The sequence below is a fragment of the Sciurus carolinensis genome, chromosome 18 (assembly GCF_902686445.1).
Source record: "Sciurus carolinensis chromosome 18, mSciCar1.2, whole genome shotgun sequence".
Classification (NCBI taxonomy): Eukaryota; Metazoa; Chordata; class Mammalia; order Rodentia; family Sciuridae; genus Sciurus; species Sciurus carolinensis.
The window spans coordinates 18,810,641-18,819,348 of record NC_062230.1 but is presented as its reverse complement, the minus strand read 5'-3'; the positions used below and the strand labels follow the sequence as shown (position 1 = coordinate 18,819,348).

Here is an 8,708-nt window from a genome sequence, read left to right as displayed (position 1 = left end):
CAAAAAAAAATCAATAAAATGGAATGGCATTAAACTAAAAAGCTTCTTCACAGCAAAGGAAATGATCAATAGTTTGAAGAGAGATCCTATAGATTTGGAGAAAACTTTGCCACCTGCATCTCATATAAGGCATTAATTTCCAGGATATACAAAGAATTTAAAAAGCTCAACACCAAAAAACAACAACAACAAAAAAGCAAATAATGCAGTCAATAAGTGGGCAAAAGAACTAAACAGACACTTCAAAAGAAATATGAATGGTGAACAAACATGAAAAAATGTTCAACATCTCTAGCAATTAGAGAAATGCAAATTAAAATTACACTGATTTCATCTTACTCCAAGAATGGCAATTATCAAGAATACAAGCAACAATAAATGTTGGCAAGGATGTAGGGAAAATGTTCACTCATGCGTTGCTGGTGGAACTGCAAATTGGTGCAACCACTTTGGAAAGCAGTTATGGAGATTCCTTAAAAAACTAGGATCTGGTTATAACACTCAGTATGTATCCAAAGGAGTTAAAATCAAAAGGTGTTTCTTTTATCATGTTACCATTCCAGCACAGAGCTCACTATGGTGCCTGGTATTTAGCTGGGAATCAACACATGGCAAGCCATTCCCTGCCTTCGAGAGATTCTACTGGTGCTACCACCCCAAGGTACCCCATGTATACCCCATGTATATATTTCAAGTAGAAAAACAGAACAGGGAAGCAGCTGATCATGAGATCTGAGGGGAAGCTGGAAAGTGGCCCTTCACCTCCATCCAAAAATATTTCCTCCATTCACCACCATAGGGTCAAAAATGCCTTTGGATTTTGAAACTTTTGAGTCACCAGAAAGATAATTATTGCACAATATCCCCTGGTAAGTTCTCATGATGTTACAAGAATTTGATGTTAAGGTGCATTTTTCAAAATGTGTTTCATAAACCATTGATGATATCCTCAGTGGTAAATTTTAGAGAAAAAAAAATGAAATGATTTTATCTGCATCTCAAACATTTGAAACTGGCAATTTGAATGGAAATAGTGGTCCCCTTAATAATGGTGTTCTTAAAGCTTCCTTCCACCTGTACTCAGGACTGCAAGGGCTATCTTGTTCAACATTCAGGCAACAAGACATAAATTTCATATAATTTTTCTTTGTTTTATTGTTTATGTCCACTACATTTGCATTTTGGGGGGTTATTGTGTTGTACTGTATCTCCAAATCACAAAAATGGATCAATGACTTAAAAGTCTGAAAGTTTTAATAAAAACAATTGCTATGATTTAGAATAATGTGAAAATCAGCATTGACTTTGAGTCCAATGCACACATAGAAATGTATGAAAGCCAGCATGAGTGATTTTGGGTCAAAAACTAAAATTTATCTAGAAACTATTGTATCATCTAAAAATTGAATTTTATTGGTTCTGCTACATGTTTGTTCTCAGTCTGTTGTCCTTTCTGAAACTTTGTCAAATAGCATAAAGCTATCAGAATTTTATGTCATTTTAAAACAAAGCAAAATGACTGAGGTAAAGCAACAGAGATTTCTTAAAAGAACCGCAACATATATCTTTCCCATCCACAATTGAGTAATGTTAACTACAGAAAAGACAACAAAGTATGGTGACATAAATCCAAGTTGCTCTTATAGCAAAAGTGGGACAAGTTACATAATTTCCAAGATGCTTATAAAAACAACAGTGAAGTTAATGCCTACGGTGGCATATTGGCTGCAAGTAACAGGAGAAAAAAATGCATAAGAACCTGTAAAGGGTCTTTCCTTAACAAGAGGTCATGGTGAAGGTTGTTTAATTCATTGACTTAACAATGATATTAAGATGCAGATTCGGACAGGTGTGGGTAATACCTGTGTTTCAGTGGAATGGATGGAAGGATGTACCACAAAAGGCAAAGAGATTGATTTTGATGATGTGGCTACAATAAACCCAGAACTCTTACAGCTTCTTCCCTTACACCCAAAGGACAACCTGCCCTTGCAGGAAAATATAACAGTCCAGAAACAAAAACGCAGATCAGTCAACTCCAAAATTCCTGCTCCAAAAGAAGGTCTTCGAAGTCGCTCTACTCGCATGTCCACTGTCTCAGAGGTTTGAATCACCACTAAGGAGAATGATATGGAGGTGGAACTACCTGCATCTACAAACTCCCGCAAGTTTTCAGTTCCCACGGCCCCCCTAGGCCCTCCTACCCTGCAGTGGCTGAAATAACATTGAAGATGGTCAGAGAGGAGGTGGAAGAGCAAGTTCACTCCATCTGAGGCAGCTCTTCTACAAACCCTGTGAACTCAGTTCGGAGAAAATCATGTCTTGTGAAGGAAATGGAAAAAATGAAGAACAAGTAAGAAGTAAAGAGAGCTCAGAACACTGAAATGAGAATAAGGCAAGCCCAGGAGTATGACAAAAGCTTTCCAAACTGGGAATTTACCCGGATGATTAAAGAATTTCGGACTACTATGGAATGTCATCCACTTACTGTGACTGATCCTATTGAAGAGCACAGGATTTGCGTGTGTGTTAGGAAATGCCCTTTGAATAAACAAGAATTGGCCAAGAAAGAAATTGATGTGATTTCTGTTCCTAGCAAGTGTCTCCTCTTGTACATGAACCCAAATTAAAAGTGGACTTAACAAAGTATCTAGAGAACCAAGCATTTTGCTTTGATTTCTCATTTGATGAAACAGCTTCAAATGAAGTCGTCTACCAGTTCACAGCAAGGCCACTGGTACAGACAATTTTTGAAGGAGGAAAAGCAACTTGTTTTGCATATGGGCAGACAGGGATGTCTTCCTCCTGAAGAATCAGTCCCGCTACCCGGAACCTGGGCCTGGAAGTCTATGTGACATTCTTCGAGATCTACAATGGGAAGCTGTTCGACTTACTCAATAAAAAGTCCAAGCTGCGTGTGCTGGAAGATGGCAAGCAACAGGTGCAGGTGGTTGGGCTGCAGCAGCACCTGGTTAACTCAGCTGAAAATGTTATCAAGATGATCGACATAGGCAGTGCCTGCAGGACCTCTGGGCAGACATTTGCCAACTCCAACTCCTTGCGCTCCCATGCCTGCCTCCAGATTATTCTTCGAGTCAAAGGGAGAGTACATGGCAAGTTCTCTTTGGTAGATCTGGCAGGAAACAAGTGAGGTGCAGACACTTCCAGTGTTGACCGGCAGACTCGCATGGAAGGCGCAGAAATCAACAAGAGTCTCCTGGCCCTAAGGAGTGCATCAGAGCCCTGGGACAAAACAAGGCTCACACCCCATTCCGCGAAAGCAAGCTGACACAGGTGCTGAAGGACTCCTTTATCGGGGAGAATTCAAGGACTTGCATGATTGCCATGATCTCACCGGGCATAAGCTCCTGTGAATATACTTTAAATACACTAAGATATGCTAACAGAGTCAAGGAGCTGAGTCTCCACAGTGGGCCCAGTGGAGAGCAGCCAACTCAAATGGAAATAGAAGAGATGGAAGCCAGCTCTAATGGGCTCCTGATCACAGGCAATAATTTCTCAAAAGAGGAGGAGGAACTATCTTCCCAGATGTCCTGCTTTAATGAAGCCATGACTCAGAAAGGGCCATGGAAGAGTTCAAGGAGATTATTCAGCAAGGACCAGGCTGGCTTGAGCTCTCTGAGATATCTGAGCAACCAGACTATGACCTGGAGACCTTTGTGAACAAAGCAGAATGTGCCGCCCAGCAAGCCAAGTACCTCTCAGTCCTGCAAGATGTCATCAAGGCTTTGCGCCCGGCCATGCAGCTGGAAGAGCAACCTAGCAAACAGCAAGAAACAGCCCCAGCGACAACTGCAAATAAAGGTCTGTTTGGTTTCACACCCAGTCTCTGCCCCGCCCCTCCTTTTCCCTCCCCAGTCAACTCTGGGCACCTGGTGAGTTGTTCAGGGTTTGAGTTGGGGTAGGTTTTGGTAAATGCTAAGTGTGAGGGCATCCAGCCCAGGGTAGCTGGGGTGGGAAGCACTATACTTTCCTTTTTCCTCAATTGGGAACAGGAGGAAGGTGCTTTTAGTTACCATGTAAATCTGCCCTTCTCTCCCTCAAGATGAAGTGCTTTCTTGGTAGTTTTCTCTGGGGTAGCATCCTGCATGCATGAACTGGCTGCTGGGGCTTCCCAGGGTTGTCCTGGCTCTGGAGAAAAGAGGAGCCTTTAGTCCATTTCTCTCTTGGCTTTGGCCTACCTTCCACAACCTTGGCTCAAGCACTTGGATGTCTTGTACTTTGAGAAAAGTTTCTGGGGGGACCTCTGCTTTCGTTGCAGTTTTTGAGGCCCAAGAGTATCCCTGTTCTTTTCTGTTTTATGTTTAAACATTATGTCTAACAATAAAGCAAATAAAGCAAGAGAAACTAAAATAAATAAATAAATAAATAAATAAATAAAGGTAACTTTTGAGGAAAAGACAACTTAGGGAATACCTAGACCAGCTAATCATAATGGCCCTTGGAACTTAAGATTATTTGTTAAAACAGTTATTAAAATGGAAATTTCTCATAACAAGCCAGTACTTTCCATGGAATATCCACCAATATCTTACTGACTGCCTTAGTTGTTCTGCTATAGAATTTGGGACCTTTCCTAAATGGATGGAATGTGCAAGTGTCTTGCCAATGCAACATAAAATCTCTAAAAGTGGTGGATATGTTTTGGATTGATCTTCAAAAATTGATAAAAGACATTTACATCAGAATGTCACTTCCTCCAGAAGGTCCAAAGCCAGGAAGGCTTAGCATAGAAGCACTGCCACTAAATGCTTTTACTTCTTGAAAAGAATTTGCAGGCAACCATGTTTAATCTGAATTTTTAATACAGTAGAAGATCTAAGAAATTAGAAAAATAGCTGAGTTTTCTAAAACTATTTTTGGAATACAAAATAAGGTTAGATATACAATCATTCTGATTTTTTTTATTTGAAATTCCATGTAATTTAGACTACTCCCTATTGTTTGGGTATTGCTTTACTCTACTAGTAACCAGGTAATGAAGACCAAATCATAGCCCAGCAAATTGATTGATGTTACACTAGAAAGATCAATAATTCACATTTGGGCTTCTAACAGTTATTTCTTATTTGTGATAATTTGGTTCCCATATATTTTAATGTATTCTTTCAGGCTTCTATCTGTTCCCACATTCACTATATTTAGGGGCATAATCCATTCTGTCAAGATGCTATGACACCTGGAAGTTATGTATTGATGAAATGATTGAGACCAAATTAAATGCTTTAACAGCTACTGTTACAAATATTGGTGATGAGCTTTCTGCTCTCAAATTTAAACAAAGGCTTGAATGCCATGATGACTGTAAGTACACCTGTGTTACTGCAGCCAAATATCATTCTTCCCAATGGGACTGGGAAATAAATAAGAGTCATCTAATGGGCATTTGACATAGCAATAATAATAGCCTGGATCTTATGGAGGTACATCATCGCATCCAGAATATTCAGAAAAGCAGAATTGATCTCATGGACCTTGCATCTCTAAGTGATCAAATACTTCATGTATTAATTGGTTTTAATCCTAGAAACATGTAGAAACATTCTTCGTGGTATATTATTGGAATTATATGTTTGCTACTAATTCTCTTTTGTATCATGATAATAGGTTGCTGTACCCTCAGAACCAGGATCGGGGACCTCCAACTAGCTGGCCCATCATTTGCATTTAAAATATAGAAAGGGAGAATATGTGGAAAGCCACCCATGGCCTGTATATGAACCAAGCTTAGTTGAGCTATTAGACAGGAAAATCTGGGCTCAGAAACTGCCTGAGTCACATGGTTTTCCTACATTGGTTTACTGGGGAAGTCAAATGCAAGCCCTGGATGTGGGAATGACCTGCCAGAGCCAAATGGCTTGCTTAACTCGCCCTCTATCTTGTGTTTTACAGAAGCTCCTACCTGCCCTCTTTTGATCTGTACCACCATAAATAAACCAAGAACAGGCTCCTTCCTTTGTTAGAGCCAGACCCTTGTGGATGGTTCAATTGGTCATGCCTCTGCTTCAGAGATAATTCTGTCTTCTATCATTATTTCTGATAAATAAATAAATTTGATTAGCTTTTATTTCATAGCCAGCCCATCCCTTCTACAGGAACCCTTTCCCTCACCCACTCAGGATGTGTGGTAAGAGAAGTTCAAAATTAATGATTATGTAGGAAATGTGATACCATTCAAGATTGTGTCTGAAAGATAAGATGTGAAGAAAATGGAGGGATCAAAGGGGTCTTTTAATTGTTGCATTAAACAGAATCATCAGAAAAGTTCTTTTGTGGTTCCAAACACAGAGAGTTCACAAACTCACTAAATTGACAAGACATTGCCAGCTGTAGGTCCCTTAGCTCAAGAGGGAGAAAGCTGCCTTCAATCTGGCCTTGACAGCCTTTGCAAGTTAGTAAGTAAAGCAGCCTCAAAGTCAGCAATCACTGTCCTTGGCCTAGTGTCCTCCAAGGGCATTGTCCATACATCACGATTAATTTCATCTGTCTTTTAAGTATTAACTTCAGTAAATTGAGGTAAAATTTTTGTTTAGAAAACTTTTATATTGTTTATTCTTGGCAATCTATGTTTTAAATAACTGTCACCTATAACAAAATAATTTATGCTGTAGGTAGAGATTGTGTGTGCGTGTGTGTGTGTGTGTGTGTGTATGTATGTATGTATAAGTAAAGAAATAAATTCATAAATCTTTTGCTAGGGATTGTACCCAGGGGATCTGTTATATATTTTAATCTTCAAAGTCTGTTTCTGGGCTTTTTTCATAAGTTGGTGCATTATGGAGAATACTGTTTTTCATGACGGCATTTTTGTACATGCACATAACATAATTTGATCAGTTTCACCCCCCACAGTACCTCAACTTGCCTACCCCTCCTCCCTCTGGTCCCCTTCCTCTGCTGGACTGGTCTACCTTCAATTTTCATGAGATTCCTTTTTTTTTTTTCCCTTTTTTTCTCTCTAGTTTTCACATGTGAGAGAAAACATATGACCCTTGATCTGAGACTGGCTTATTTCTCTTAGCATGGTACTCTCCAGATCCATTTTCCTGCAAATGACATAATTTTGTTCTTCTTTATGGTTGAACAAAGCTCAGTTGTGTACATACACCTCATTTTCTTTACCCATCTATTTGTTGACAGACACCAAGACAGGTTCCAGACTTGGCAATTATGAATTGTGCTATTTTAAACTTGTGTATGCAGGTAGCTCTATGGTATGCTGCCCTTAATTCTGTGGTTAAATACTGAAGAGTGGTATCGTGGTCATAAGGTGGTTCCATGCCTGGTCTTTCGAGGACCCTCCACTGGTCTCCACAGTGGCTGAAACAATTTCTATCCCTACCAACAGTATATTAGTTTCTTTCTCCCCATATCCTTACCAGCATTTATTGTTGTTTGTTTTCTTGACGATTGCCATTCTAACTGGAGTGATTTGCATTTTTAACTAGAGTTGTGATTTGCCTGATGGCTGGAGATGTTGAACATTTTTTTTCATGTAATCATTGGCTATTTGTATTTCTTCTGTTGAGAAGTGTCCGTTTAGTTCATTTGCCCATTTGTTGAATGAAATCTTTTGGTGTTGAGTTTTTTTGAGTTCTTTATATATTCTAGACATTAATCCTCTGTCAGAAGAGTAGCTGTCAAAGATTTTTGCCATTCTGTAGGTTCTCTCTCTGCATTGTTGTTTCCTTTGCTGTGGCAGAAGTTTTAAATTTGATGCCATCCTATTTATTGATTCTTGGTATTATTTCCTGGGTTATATGTTCCTGGGCTTTCCTACATAGGATATGCTTTTTTCATGTTTTTGAGAAACATTTATTTATTTATGCTTAATTGTGGAATATTTTGAACTTGCATAAAATTATACAGAATAAATAACACCCACTTATTTATCTACCTGCCATGCCCCTCCCCCATTAAGAAAATGTTAAATATTTTAACACTTAATAAAGTGTTGAATGCCAACTTTAAGAAATGTTAAACAGTTCTCATTCCAACAGAGTCATATAGCTCTTCTGATTTCTGACTTCACAGATTAGTTTTGTCTGATGTTCATTATACATTTTAATATCTGGCTTCTAGTTTTGTCTGATGTTCATTATACATTTTAATATCTGGCTTCTTTCACTTAAGATGAAATTGAGTTCATTTATGTGGTTGCCTACTTCCCTAGTCTGCTCTTACTGCTGAGTTCACTGTATGAAGTTATATAACATTTTGGTTATCTAGCCTCCTCTTCTGGGGGCCTGCTTTTAACCTGCGGGAGGCTCCCTCCACCTCCCCAAGGACTTGACACCACACTTCAGGCTCCCATCTCTGTGTTGGGGCCTCTACTGCTACCTGTCCCAGCTTCCTTCCCTTCTACTTGGGTGCAGACCCAGGAGGCCCCAGAGTGCTATGGTGCTCCTGAGTACCAAACCAGCTCATGAGAGCTAGGGCAGGGTGGTCTTCTGAAAGAAAGATGTCAGAACCCTGTAGGTGGTGCTGGTGGGGAGAGCAAGGCATTTTTCTCCAGATCGTCTTTGGCCTTTGCTCCAGGTCTGTTCTATGATTAACCAAGGTCCTCTTCCCCACTTGCCCCTCCTCCTGCCCTCTTGAGGGCCTGAGTCATTATTTTAACTACCCCCCAGGAGGCTGAACCCCTTCAGTGCTCTCTTGTCACTTCCCCCTCAACGTGCTGTTCAGTG

At 39.8% G+C, this 8,708-nt stretch overlaps 1 pseudogene; it reads left to right on the top strand.

Annotated features, from left to right (window-relative positions):
* Positions 1-1,867: 1,867 nt before the first annotated feature.
* On the top strand, positions 1,868-3,926 carry LOC124969926 (kinesin-like protein KIF2C; annotated as a pseudogene).
* Positions 3,927-8,708: the final 4,782 nt, after the last annotated feature.